Raw genomic sequence first — 12,815 nt, 5'->3', positions numbered from 1 at the left:
GTGTGTGTGTGTGTGTGTGTGTGTGTGTGTGTGTGTGTGTGTGTGTGATGTATGTTTCTCCCTTGCTTCATCTTGTTTGGCATGCTTGTTTAGGTCTGCCAGTTTCTTAAAGAGACCAATTTATTTTCCTGCCTGAGTGTCTCCAGATTCCCACTTGCAGCAATGGCTGATGAACTTGCTTCAAGACAATCCTCCCTCCAAGACGACTACAAAGGCTAGACGAATTATTTTTTTGAAAAATCTATTTGAACATACCGGAAGGCCACTAAGGGAGCAAGGACTTCAGAGGCTAAAAGCCTGAAGGGAAAATAAGCCAAGAGAGGTGATTCCAGCAATTGGCACCTTTATGTTAATGATCAGAAAGCTGAGAAGCCATCCGGATATTTCAACCATCTCAAAGACAAAGACGCTCGGAGCCCCTGGCTTCCCGACAGAATCCCAGAACTCCAGGAAGGCCACATCCTAGGGACAAGAATAAATAAAACCCAACCATACACTAGTTACAAAAAACACGCCTTAAGAATAAGGATACAGAACGGTGGAGAGTAGACAAAAGAAAACAAATTCATGCAAACACTAAGCAAAAGAAAGACGGCTCGTTAATATGACCATAAAACAAAGTAACTTTGGCTTTAAAGCAAACAAGCACCCCCAGGAAGAAGGAGAGCCATTTCATCATGATGACAAGAGTCAGTCCACCAGGAAAATACTAACGTTCCAAGTTTGCAATGTCACAGTCAGGGTTCATACAGGAGTGAGACACCACACCAGAAAATGGAGCCGGGAAATTTTAATATAAAGAATTGCTGGTTGAGGGGCGTCTGGGTGGCTCAGTCGGTTAAGCATCCAACTCATGATCTCAGCTCAGGTCATGATCTCAGGGTTGTGAGATCAAGCCCCACATCAGGCTCCACACTCAGCATGGAGTCTACTTGAGATTCTCTCCCTCTGCCTCTCCCCCTGCTTGTGTGTTCTCTCTCTAAAATAAATTTTAAAATCTTAAAAAAAAAAAAAGAATTGCTGATTGAGGAAAAGGTGATGAGCTACTAAAAGGGACAAGCAGGTTAAACCACAGGAAGCTGAGGGATGAACAGACAAGGTAGAACATAGCAGCTCAGAGGAAGGCCCTGCCCCGCTGTGGAGGAGCCTGTTTAGCAGCCCCAGGAACAGCCCACCACCGCTGTGGTGACAAATAGACTGTACCCACTCCCATTTCTGAGATCCACCAAGATGCAGGGTCTCCATCATGGGCCCATCCCCCCCCCAAAAAAAACCAATGGTGATAAGAATGATATTTGCTGGAAATTATTCAAGAATCCATCATAGAAGACAGACCACCTTTCCCTTGTAATGTTGGCACACTTCCCTCAGAACCTTCCTGAGATCCTTACAAAAACAAAAGCATTTTGAGAATCATTCCTCCACAAATTCACTTCTTTTTTCTTTTTGTTACTCTTGGCCACCACCAACTTCCCCGGGCCTCCCTCATCTAACATAGGACCACAGGGATGGTCCACATAGTTCTCAGAAATCCGGTGGCCAAATGAAATATGTGTGTAATTTAGTGAGAGAGAACAGCCAGCTCGCAGCATCTTGGGCATGGCCAGCAGCTGGGGAGCCAGCGGGGAGGAAGCAGGCCTTAGCCAGGCAGCCTCTGCCTGAGCTCCCATGCCTGGCTCCTCTGCAGTCAGCCAGAGCTCTGGATGCAGAACAGCAGTCTGGATTTGGGCCTCATGTGCTAATGACACTGTTTCTTTTCCCTTTGGGTTTCAATTCTGTGCTTGGCGTCTTCAGTGCAATTCTTCTCAGGTTCCATGCAACCTTTGATGATGTCCTGCCAACTTGGATGCCCCTGGGTAGCATGGACAGCTTCAGGATGGACAAGGCTTGCAAAACCCTCAGGGGGCTTTCACTCCCCATGACCAGGGGCTTGAGCTGCTAGTTGGGGGGTGCCTTCCTTGACACCCACTCAGCACCCACCCCGCTGTGATGCACCACTACCAAAGGAAGAATAGACCAAATGGGCTATGACATTATCTTCCCTCTACCAGGGTCTCCTCACCAAGGCTGACAAAGAAAGAGGGGAGTAGGTTCTCAGATCTGTTCTCCCCAGTAGGTAGCTGCTTCCCTGCTTTCTCCTTAAAGTAACCCCCTACCAGTCGGAGCTGATGCCAGAATGTCCACCGTTAGAAACTCTTACCTTTGGCCTTAGAAACTATTTGTTTCCAGATTCTCTGTTAAAACCCAAATATCCCAACATTTTGAGACAGCATTTCCCAAAGTGTGTTCCCCAAAATGCTCTTCACAATGTTCTTAGTAAAATAGCCCCAGGGTTTAAACAGGAAAAAAGGGGTGGGTGTGGGAATCAGTGACATATCACTTGTGTCTCCTGAGGGATCATGAGGCAAAGTAACATGGAAAGGCTCTAAAGAGCTCACAACAAAGGAAATCATTTCATTATGTGTAACAATGTTTCCCAAAACGATCTGATCGTGAAACCTTGTTTTGTTTTTCCATCAATAAATATCCCTCAAACAGAGCTTTTTTGGAAACCCCTGACTTAGGTCATCAATCTACAATAACTTAGTGAAACGGTGTCCAGATCTCCGAACTTGACGTCAGGAAAACATGATCTTCCATCACTGGCTCCGTGGCTTTGGAGAAGCCACGAAACATTCTGATCATCCACTTTGGAGAAGGGGAAGTTACAATAAATATGTACCTCAAAGGTTTTTGTAGTAAGGGCAGAGGTATACTGGCTATAAATATGGTTTGTAGATAGTAAAGGGTTATTCAAGTAATATTAACATCAGCATAGTTATTATTCATCTAGCCCTTTGTGACTATGATTTTTATGCTTATCATTTTGGCCTCAGTGGCTTCACAGTAGTCCAAAGGAGGTGGAAGGCAGGTGAGTAAAGCAAGTGGGTTTAAATTGGGTGGTAGAGAGCCAGGCAGATGGGCTGAGACCCCACCAGGAGGCAGCCCCACCACACCTGGGGCTCTCAGCCAGTGTCCAGTTTCCAGAGAGGCTCTTTCAGCCTCCAGCTGATGGGGCAGAGAGCCGAGACACACACGTGTGCTTAAGTGCAGCACACAGACCTTGACACACACATGTGGAAGGGAAACATGCTCAGGACAGGGTCTCCAACGCAGGTCAGATTTCAGCTCTGACTGTGAAAGGGCCCTGGGTGAGCAGATCCCGCCCCTGACAGCAAACCAGCCAGTTCTCATTCCATTCAGCATTGAGCCCGTGGTCTGCCGAGATCTGTGGATGAGGGAACCAAAAAGCCACACACGGTGAGGCCAGGAGAACAACTTAGCAACAATGCAAAGAAGACTCCCAGAGCCTCAGTGACAGCTGACAGCCCACAACCTCTGGTTCACCCATCCCTGACGGCCAGATCCATCTACTTGTTCCTGCTGCCAGTTAGCTGGGGAGCTCTTGAGGCAAGGGGCGTGCCCTGTTCACATCTATATCCCAGCACCCACTGACCGAGGAAGGAAGGAAGGGAGGAAGAATGGAAGGAAGGAAGGAAGAATGGAAGGAAGGAAGGAAGAATGGAAGGAAGGAAGGAAGGGAGAATGGAAGGAAGGAAGGAAGAATGGAAGGAAGGAAGGAAGGGAGAATGGAAGGAAGGAAGGAAGGAAGAAAGAATGGAAGGAAGGAAGAATGGAAGGAAGGAAGGGAGAATGGAAGGAAGGAAGGAAGGAAGGAAGAAAGGAAGGAAGGAAGGAAGGAAGGAAGGAAGGAAGGAAGGAAGGAAGGAAGGAAGGAAGGAAGGAAGGAAGACAACTCGGATGAGACCACTGACATGGCACCTCCTCATGCTTCCTTCTCTTCCTCTCCCTCTTGAGGGGGATCTGCACTTTTATGGAGCAGAAGAGGGCCACACCCTGAGAGTTCTGTGCACAGTGAAAGGTTCTGATAACCCACAACCATGACCTCCTCTGATAACCCACAACCAAGACCTACAGTCTGGACACGCAGTTCTGCACACCCACCCCTCACACTCCCAGATGCTAGTGAGGGTCCCCAAGGTACCACATCAGATGTGAAAAATGCCCAGATGTACTTGCCATTTTACCATAGGGACTGCCCTGATCTGGTTACACCAGGCCCCAAAAGCTAGACAGCAAATGCCATTTGACCGTAGACACTTAGTTTCCGTATGTCACTCATCAAGCATTTCCTAATGAGGCTCCTTCTACCCCAGGCTTCTAGTAACCCTGTCCTTTAACTTCTGTATTCTGATACTTTGGCATCTTTGGGGTCTTGCTGATCCTGGAGGAAGTACCCTTCCTAAGGTGAGTAGATTCTCCAGACAGTCAACAGCTTTCCAGTGAGCTTGACTTTCAAATGCAAACCAACCAACCCAGAACCTGGACCAACAACCACCTCCTTTATTTCAAGTGCAAACCAACCACATCAGAGCCCATCCCACTTCAAAGCAGGAAACAGGAGAGGAAACCTGCCACACAATGGCAGGACCTCCGTCATGTTCCAGCAAGGCCAAGGCTGGATGCTCATACAACAGCTTTGTACCCACCTCCAGATGAAGATATTAGAGATCTAATCAGATTTCCCTTCTTACCAGAAGAGACAGAAGTATCAGTAAGTTATAAAGGTCCAGAGCTATGGGCAAGGGCTTTCTGATCAACCTCTGGTCCCTTCGAAGTTCTAGATTCATTCCACAAACATTTATTGCATACCCTCAACTAGGCACTGGAGGCACGGGAATGAACTGGATGCATTCTCTTAGCACAAGGAGTGCGCGATCTAGTGAGGAGTCAGACATACAAACAAAAAGGTCCATCAGCGGTACAGATGCTATCCTAGAGGTCAGTGGGGACACAAAGGAGAGTTGTCATTTCCACCGGAGGAGCTGACAGTGAACAAGAGACCATCACAAAGGCTCAGAGGACAATGTCACAATGACTCGGGTGTGTGTAGTACTCTGTAGATTTCGACGGTGTTTTCACACTCTGTGCTATCAGGATGACCGTGGTGGGAGCACAATTCCCATTTTAGTTGGCAGATGAGGAAATAATTGCTCAAGGTTACGTAGCACTAAGCATTTCACAGGTACTAATCTCTTCTGATACCCGTAACAACCCGAGGAGGCAGGAACATTATTATCCTCATTTTACAGGTCAGGACAGGGACAGAGAGAGGTCCTGTGATCTGCCCAGCTAATCAGTGGAAAGCAGATTTAAAATACAGGCAGTGAGATGCCAGGGCCCCGGCCCCAGAGGGGTCCTCTGCTACCTCTCAGGAGGCAAAGGCATGGAAGCAAATCCTGCAGGAAAATCCAGGTACGCAGCCTCATTGCCCAGGGCCATGTTCACTCCTCCCAAGACAGAACAATTAGACAAAGTTTGGAAAACCTAGAAATAAAAGGAGGGAAAAGGGAGGGAGGAAGCACACTAACCTTTGCTGAGTGCCTACTTATGTGTCAGGCTGTTCTTATTGTCTAAGGAATGGGGGTCATACTCACCTGACAGTTTTCCATTTTGGCCACCTTGAGTAGAAACTCCCAACCTAGCCCCATACCCTAGCTTCACCTCCAAATCCAAACTTACCTTCCTCCCTTCTGGCTCCCCACCCAGCCTGCTTTCCCATCATGCAGCTTGTACCTTTGGCTTCTAGGGTTTCATCCATGTGAGTTTAGCTTTGTAGTAAACACAGATGCACCTGAGAGCAGGGACTGTGTTTTCCTTCTGCTCCCGATGAGTTAGAGGTTGTCAGTGAGAGCCCAGGACACACTCGCTAACTGGGTTGACTGGTCTTCTTAAAAGAAGGCATTAACACTCTCTTCCCTTAAAATAATTTATATTAGCAATCTGATTTCTATTTCCTGTTAGACAGAACAGTGACAGACACCTTCTCATTTCCTCTTTAGTACAAGGCTGTAGAGCTGATTTTTCTCATCTTTGCACAGAAGAGACCTAGCTTGAAAGAAGGAGCAGAGGACGTCTCAACCGTAGAGGCTGTACCTGGGCGGGGGGGGGGGGGGGGCGAGCCTTGCTTGCTGCCCCCAGTGAGTAGGTTCTTGCTCATTCTGCACTCAGGGCCCAGAAGGACGCACTTCCAGGGCCCACGTGAGCAGGCATGGCCTTCAGAAGAGCCTGTCGGGTGCCCTGCATTGGGGAACTCAGATGAAGAAGCCTGGTGTCTCCCCTGGAGGAGTGACAGCATGCAAGGGTCTTCCCACCATATGTCTGCCGCGAAGGGCACAGAGATGGGACGGGGTTCTTCAGCATTCTGGGTCCCTGACCCCTTCCCACCTTGAAGCCAGAAACAGGAGGGGAAACATCAACACACCATAGTAGGACCTCTATTCATGTTCCAGCAAAGATTGTCCCCCTGCACAGTCACGGCGAGTTTGGGGAGAGGCTGTCTGGGTTACACCTGTGCCCCGCAGAGGTGTGGATTCCTGGCCCAGAAGCCTCTGCCTTTACCCTTCTCTGTTTGGCAACAGGCCCCAGGAACTGCCCGTGTATTTCATAAAGCTCTGCTGTGTCTTCCTGGAGGGATATTTCTCTCTCCACTTCCAAAGCATCACGTGCACATGATTCCAATATATTTACCGAGTCGTGGAGGGAAGTTGTGCAGCCCAGCGTTGTGGCAGAGGACGGAGGCTTCGGTTATGCCAATGGGTTTTTTTGGCAGGAATCCTACCCAGAACACCGTTGCCACTGCCCTTGACCGAAGGAGCGAGGCAGCCCAGCCCGCAGCACAGAGACACGCTCACCCCTGCACAGAAGACCCCAACGCTTTGCCGCGCAGGTTTCAAGAAAGCAGGGGCTTGGGCTGCAGATGTTTCTGCTCCTTTGCAAAAATGCAGGAGTCAGGCAAACCATAAAGAGCTAGGAGAGGAGCCCAAAGGTTAATAGATTTTACACTGAGGACACGCCTTCCTCGGGCGTACCCATTAATGAGTGCAACTAAAAAGTGAGGACTTCTGGATTGCGTGGAACTTCGCCCCATACAGTGGTTTGACCACTTTCAGAGTGTTTCTGTGGTGGGCACCACCACCCTGGTCTGTGTCCCCAAGAAAAATAAGCTTGGTTTAGCCTCCATTCTGGAAAGAGTGGAGCTAGACTGGCTCCCACCCTGCCCCCCTCAACATCCCAACAAGTTAGGCATCTCCATCCAGATGGCTTCTAATCTGCTCCTGAGCAAGCTCTGGAAAGTCCATTCTTGACCTGGGATGTAACTGCATTAAGAAGGTCCACTAAGCGCTCCTTCTGAGACTCAGCTGTAGGTCATGCTGGATACCTCATGCACCATCCCAAGAAACCCTTTTTTATTAGCTGTAAAAACAGGTTTAAACTCGCCCAAGTTAATGGAGCCAGTAATTGGTGGACAGGAGTCCGTCCACTTCTCTTGGTTAAATTTACTAAATAGTTCATTTCAGCATAACTGCAGACAACCCGTTTAGCACTGAATACAGAGAAGGTGTCATGTATCACCTCCAGCCACCCCTCAATAGTGCACATCCGGGCCTCACAGACCACAGCCCATCTTCCACCCGTCTTCCTCAACTGGGACCCATGTGTCACCCCTAGTTCTCTGCCCAGCGCAGTCACTCCCAACCTGGTCTCCACCCTGGTGGCCCTGCCTTCTGACAAGATCAGTACAGACACCGATTAACCGAGACGCAACCAGCCACGTGTCTGTGCTCTGGCGGCTTAGGCTCCCAACTGCTCTGACCCAACCAACTCTGTCCAGTGCTAGAACCAAAGGCACCTTGTCTTCCTCACTGCATAGATGCCTCTTGCTGGGTTTTCACAACTGTCCGATGTGATAAATAAAGTATTTTTGTTTTTGTGTTGTAAATAATGCATTGAATTGGGATTCAGAGAAGGGCCATGGCAGACAGAGTACAAGCTGTGGAATCATAAAGACAGGATTTGATTCCAGCCTCGCTCCCGCCTGAGTGACCTCGGACAACTTATTCAGTTGCCTTGAATCTCGGGTTCATCATCTGTAAAATAGGAATAATCCAGCAGGTAATTGAGAAAACGGAGTGAAACAGGATGGAAGATATAAATCTCCGTCAAGAAATAGGAGACCGAAGAAGTGCTCATAAGCAGGGCAGCAGAGCAACGTTGGTGAAGGGAAAATGAACCCCCAGGTCCAGCCAACTCAGCTTAATCCTTGCAGGCAGCTGGGTCCAGAACTTCATTCCAAGTTCAAAGAGATCAGGAAATGGAAATAAGATTGTTAATATAAATTATTTTAAGGGAAGAAAGTGTTAATGCCTTCTTTTAAGACTAATTAACCCAGTTAGTGCTTGTGTCCTGGGCTCTCACTGACAATGTCCACCTCATCAGGAGCAGAAGCAAAACACAGTCCCTGCTCTCAGGTGCATCTGTGTTTACTACAAAGCTAAACTCACATGGATGAAACCCTAGAAGCCAAAGGTACAAGCTGCATGATGGGAAAGCAGGCTGGGTGGGGAGCCAGAAGGGAGGAAGGTAAGTTTGGATTTGGAGGTGAAGCTAGGGTATGGGGCTAGGTTGGGAGTTTCTATTCAAGGTGGCCAAAATGGAAAACTGTCAGGTGAGTATGACCTCCATCCCTTAGACAATAAGAACAGTAAAACTTCCTTTCATGGAATGCCTAGGATATGCTGAGGGCTCATTTGGTTTTCTCATAATCACGAAACTATTTTACAGATCATAAAACCAAGACCCCAAGAGATAAATCCCTTGACAAGGGCCAACCAACTAATAAATGACAAAACCAGGATTCAAACCCAGATCTGTTGGATTCTCTCTGTTGAGATAGAGAACAATGAGCCTTACATACAGAAAATCTCAGAGACCAAGAGGAGAGAAAACTAAGAGGAAAAGTCAAGGGTCAAGTTTGAGGAAAAATCTAATGGGCTGTGAGCAAGGGTGGAAGAGAAACTAGAGGGTGGTGCTAATTCTATAGCACTCAAGTGTCTGGGGTGTGCCTTTCTTGACCTTTGGGCATGTTACTTGCATGGGGCAGACTGTTTTAAAACCATGATAGCTGATTGGGAAAGATACTGAAGTATCAATGAAGTATTCAGTGAGTACTGAAGAAATCCGGGGTGGGGTGGGGGGCTTCCTGCAGCAGGGGGTGGGTCCCGGCTCACACACTTCAATATTACAAGACCTCCACCTTCCTCCAAGCATTCAAGAGGGCACTGGGGCTGTTTTATCTTCTCGGCCGTTCCCCATACAGCACTTCCTTTTTGCAAACAAGAACAGTCACAAGATAACATTTTTCACCAGCTAGGGTAAGTTGCCTTTTTTTGTTGACTTTATTGATCTTACTCAATGTCCTGTAGGTTTTGGTGAAAAGGCAGGCGGCATTGAAAATTGGTGCACCTCTTTTAGGCACAACTGAGACATTCTTTTTATTAATAACTATTTCATGAGCATTTCCCATAAGCCCAGCACTGCACTGGGTACTAAGAATAAGGAGCAAAATACAGGTCATGGACTTAAGGGAACTCAGGAGCCAGTGGGGAAGAGAGCAACTTAGAGTGCTAAGCTTTCTGCTTCGGGAAACACGAGGCACCACTCATCAGGAGCCAAAGAATATCGTGGCAGTTTACCCACGATGTCTATTTCCAGAACGTGATACTTAATACACAAATATGCTCACTGAAGCACAACTTTTATTAGTTGAAAGCAATACATATGCCCAGTAATTTGAACTATTAAGTAATTTATAATACACTGACTAAGTAAAGACTTTTGCTTGTATTTAAAAAAATGGTGCTATGTGTTCTTTTTTTATATACCAGGAGGAAATGCTTGCATTGTTATGTTACATTAAAAATTAGTTATGCTATGCTTAAAGCATAAGAAAAAAAGGCTGGAAGGCAATAACCAGGTGAGGACCCATAAGTGTGTAACAAGCAAAAACAAAAACAAACAAAAAAAATTCAGTTTATAGCATGTGCCAATTACTGTGATGAAAATCCCCCCACCATGACTGATTTCAACTGCCTGTGTGACGTCACTATGTCTTGAAAGGGGGAATCAACGCATTTGTTTGGCTTCCACACACTGGTACCAGCTAGCTTCAGCACCACTGGCAATAACCCCAGGACGCTGACATAGTTTAGATGATGTAATTATGGGCCACGTTATTTTTTATCTGTACTTTCCAAATTTTCTGAATGCAATGAAGGAAAAGAACATCATGTTTAGAAAGTTCACGTCCCCAGGGGAATAGCCTTTTAGCAAGGGGTGGCCATTAGCTGAGGATCCTACCTGAAAAACACTATTAGGCTTTCTCTTTGCACAGTGAACTAAATTATTCTTGTTATTTGGTTTCACGTTTTGTTCACTGAATAATGTGAGGAGCTAGAGTGAGCCAGAGAACACAGTCCTTTCTTTGTCCTGACACAACCCACCCAGGCAGGAAGTGCTCCGAGAGCTGAGCCGGAAGAAAGAGGTCATCACGAGACTGTGTTACAGCCGACCAAGAGTCCACCGTGGTCCACTGAGTCAAACTCTTTTTATTGAGTTGTGCAGATTTTCTCCTAATGAAAATTAGGTTGATGCAACATTAACCTCCAAGAAGCATGATGTCAAATAGGTGAGTCCTGAGGCTAGCCATTTATCCTCAGTTTTCACAGCTATAAAATGGGGACACTAGTACACATTGGTAATCATGTCACAATGGTGAGAATCAAATGGGATAGCAAATGTGAAGTGCTGGATCGCGCTAATAGATATTGGTTCTTATTTGACCCTTTTGCTTACTCTACCACCTCAGGAAGGAAAGGAAAGGTCCAAAGAAATGTCAGCCTACAGAAAAGGATTGATGATCAATGAGAAGCTCATGGTCTCACAAATAGCCCCAGAGGCTTCAGAACGGCAGTAGCACACATGTTTCCCATCTGCCATGGCATGAAACCATGCATTTATGTTTTCATAAAAACCTCAATTCTGTCCTAAATACAAGCTATCATACAGCAAGGGACCAAAAAAATGAAGTTTTTTAGAAAGTCAGATTTCTTTCATATCCAGACCTGGAACTCAGACAACACGACCCAATTTCAGAAAAGAAGTGACACAGAGCTTGTGCCCACAATCCTAGGAGCAGCTTCCAACCATCCCCTTCCCGCCAAGAGACAGAGTCTAATGGGGAGAGGTGGCAAATTGCTAGGTGTGATTCTGTGCAGTTCACACACAGAAATATGTACCTTGATTGAATTCACAGAAATTGCACTCCGCTTTCAGAAAAGACAAGTGCTAATCTCTCAAAGCACTAAGAAGTAGATACGAGGGCAAAGAGCTTCAGGTCCTCGAAACAACCAGCAGACCCACCTTTCCCTTCCTCACCTAGGAGGGCTGTACTCATCAGCACGTCTGGCACGGAAGGGCAAAACCCTGCTTGCTCTGGAGCAGAATGAGCACACAGAGACCCTCCAGCTCTCTTGCAGAGCCAGACAGCAGCAAGAATGTGATCCTTCTGGAGCCATGGCAACCGGCCTTCAAGTGGCTCTTTCCTTCTACTCCGACCAGAGTTAAACTCTTTCCTATATATTAGCCTTTTTGTTGTTCTATTCAGGGATTGGAAGGCACTGGGGACAAAAAATGATTAAAAGCAACCCAGCAATGATGATTAATTTTATGTGTCAACTTGACTAGATTATTGTGTCCAGTTGTTTGGTCAAACATGAATCTAGATGTTGCCGTAGAAAGTGCATTTTGGATGAGATTAACATGTTAGTAAATTTTGAGTAAAGGAGATCACCCTCCATAATGGTGGTGGGCCTTGCCCAATCAGTTAAAGACCCTTAGAGCAAACACCAGTTTCTCAAGGAAGGAATTCAGCCTCTAAACTGCAACACAGAAGTTTGGCCTGGTTTCCAGCCTTCAGACTCAAGACTGCAACATCACCTTGGACCTGAATCTCCAATCTGCTGGTTGCCATCCAGATTTGGGACTTGCCAGCCCCCACAATCAATATATGAATGATTCTTTTAAAATCTTGACAGATTGGGACACCTGGGTGACTCAGTCAGTTACGTGTCTGACTTTGGCTCAGGTCATGATCCCAGGGTCCTGGGATTTAGCCTCGCATTGGGCTCCCTGCTCAGTGGGGAGTCTGCTTCTCCTTCTCCCTCTGCCCCTCCCCACTGCTCACGTGCTCTCTGGCTCTCTCTCTAATAAATAAATAAAATATTTTTAAAAATCTTGACAGATAAATAGATAGATGATAGATGATAGATAGATGATAGAATCTGTATATATTTGTATCTGTGGACATATAGATTCTATTGGTTGTTTCCCTGGAGAAACCTAACTAATACACTAGCAAACACCTCTCTATTATCAAAAACCAAGCAGTCCAGAGGGGCAGAGGGCTTGCCAGCAGACCTAGAGGGTTCTCCATGCAGGTGTGAGCTGCCGGGGAACACAGACATAGCCCCTGCCGGTGGGCTGCTCGTGACTCTCCATGAGCTCCATGTCCATGATTACCGCCTGTAACTACCTCATGAGAAGGCACCAGGTAGGTCTGAGGCCTGGCGCTCATGGGGCTAAAAAGCCCCCAGACTCCTTACCCCCACCTCCACAAACAGTCAGTAAATGATGGCTGGAACCTTTACTCCCACAGTGAGGTTGGGTAGAAGAGACAAGGAACCCACCCTGGGAGGAGAGAAGGTAAGGAATCCAGACTGTTTGGAGAGAAGATCTGACTTTGCAGGCTGTGCCCCGTGGTGTCGCAAAACCGCTCAGAGAACCTGCAGCAGTATGAGTGAGGAGTGAGAAGAAGGTTCAGTGACAAGGTGTGCTCCAGGGCAACGCTTCTCAAA

General features: G+C 47.0%; 1 long non-coding RNA gene across 2 annotated transcripts in view; it reads right to left on the bottom strand.

The window, feature by feature from the left end:
- Positions 1 to 12,815, bottom strand: part of LOC141373474 (uncharacterized) — a 102,487-nt gene that overhangs the window by 52,627 nt on the left and 37,045 nt on the right. The window lies entirely within an intron of this gene.

Source organism: Callorhinus ursinus, unplaced genomic scaffold, assembly GCF_003265705.2.
Source record: "Callorhinus ursinus isolate GAN/ISIS: 27379988/994484 unplaced genomic scaffold, GSC_fseal_2.0 scaffold10, whole genome shotgun sequence".
Lineage (NCBI taxonomy): Eukaryota > Metazoa > Chordata > Mammalia > Carnivora > Otariidae > Callorhinus > Callorhinus ursinus.
The sequence above is the reverse complement of the archived record's forward strand: the minus strand, read 5'-3'. Positions and strand labels throughout refer to the sequence as shown.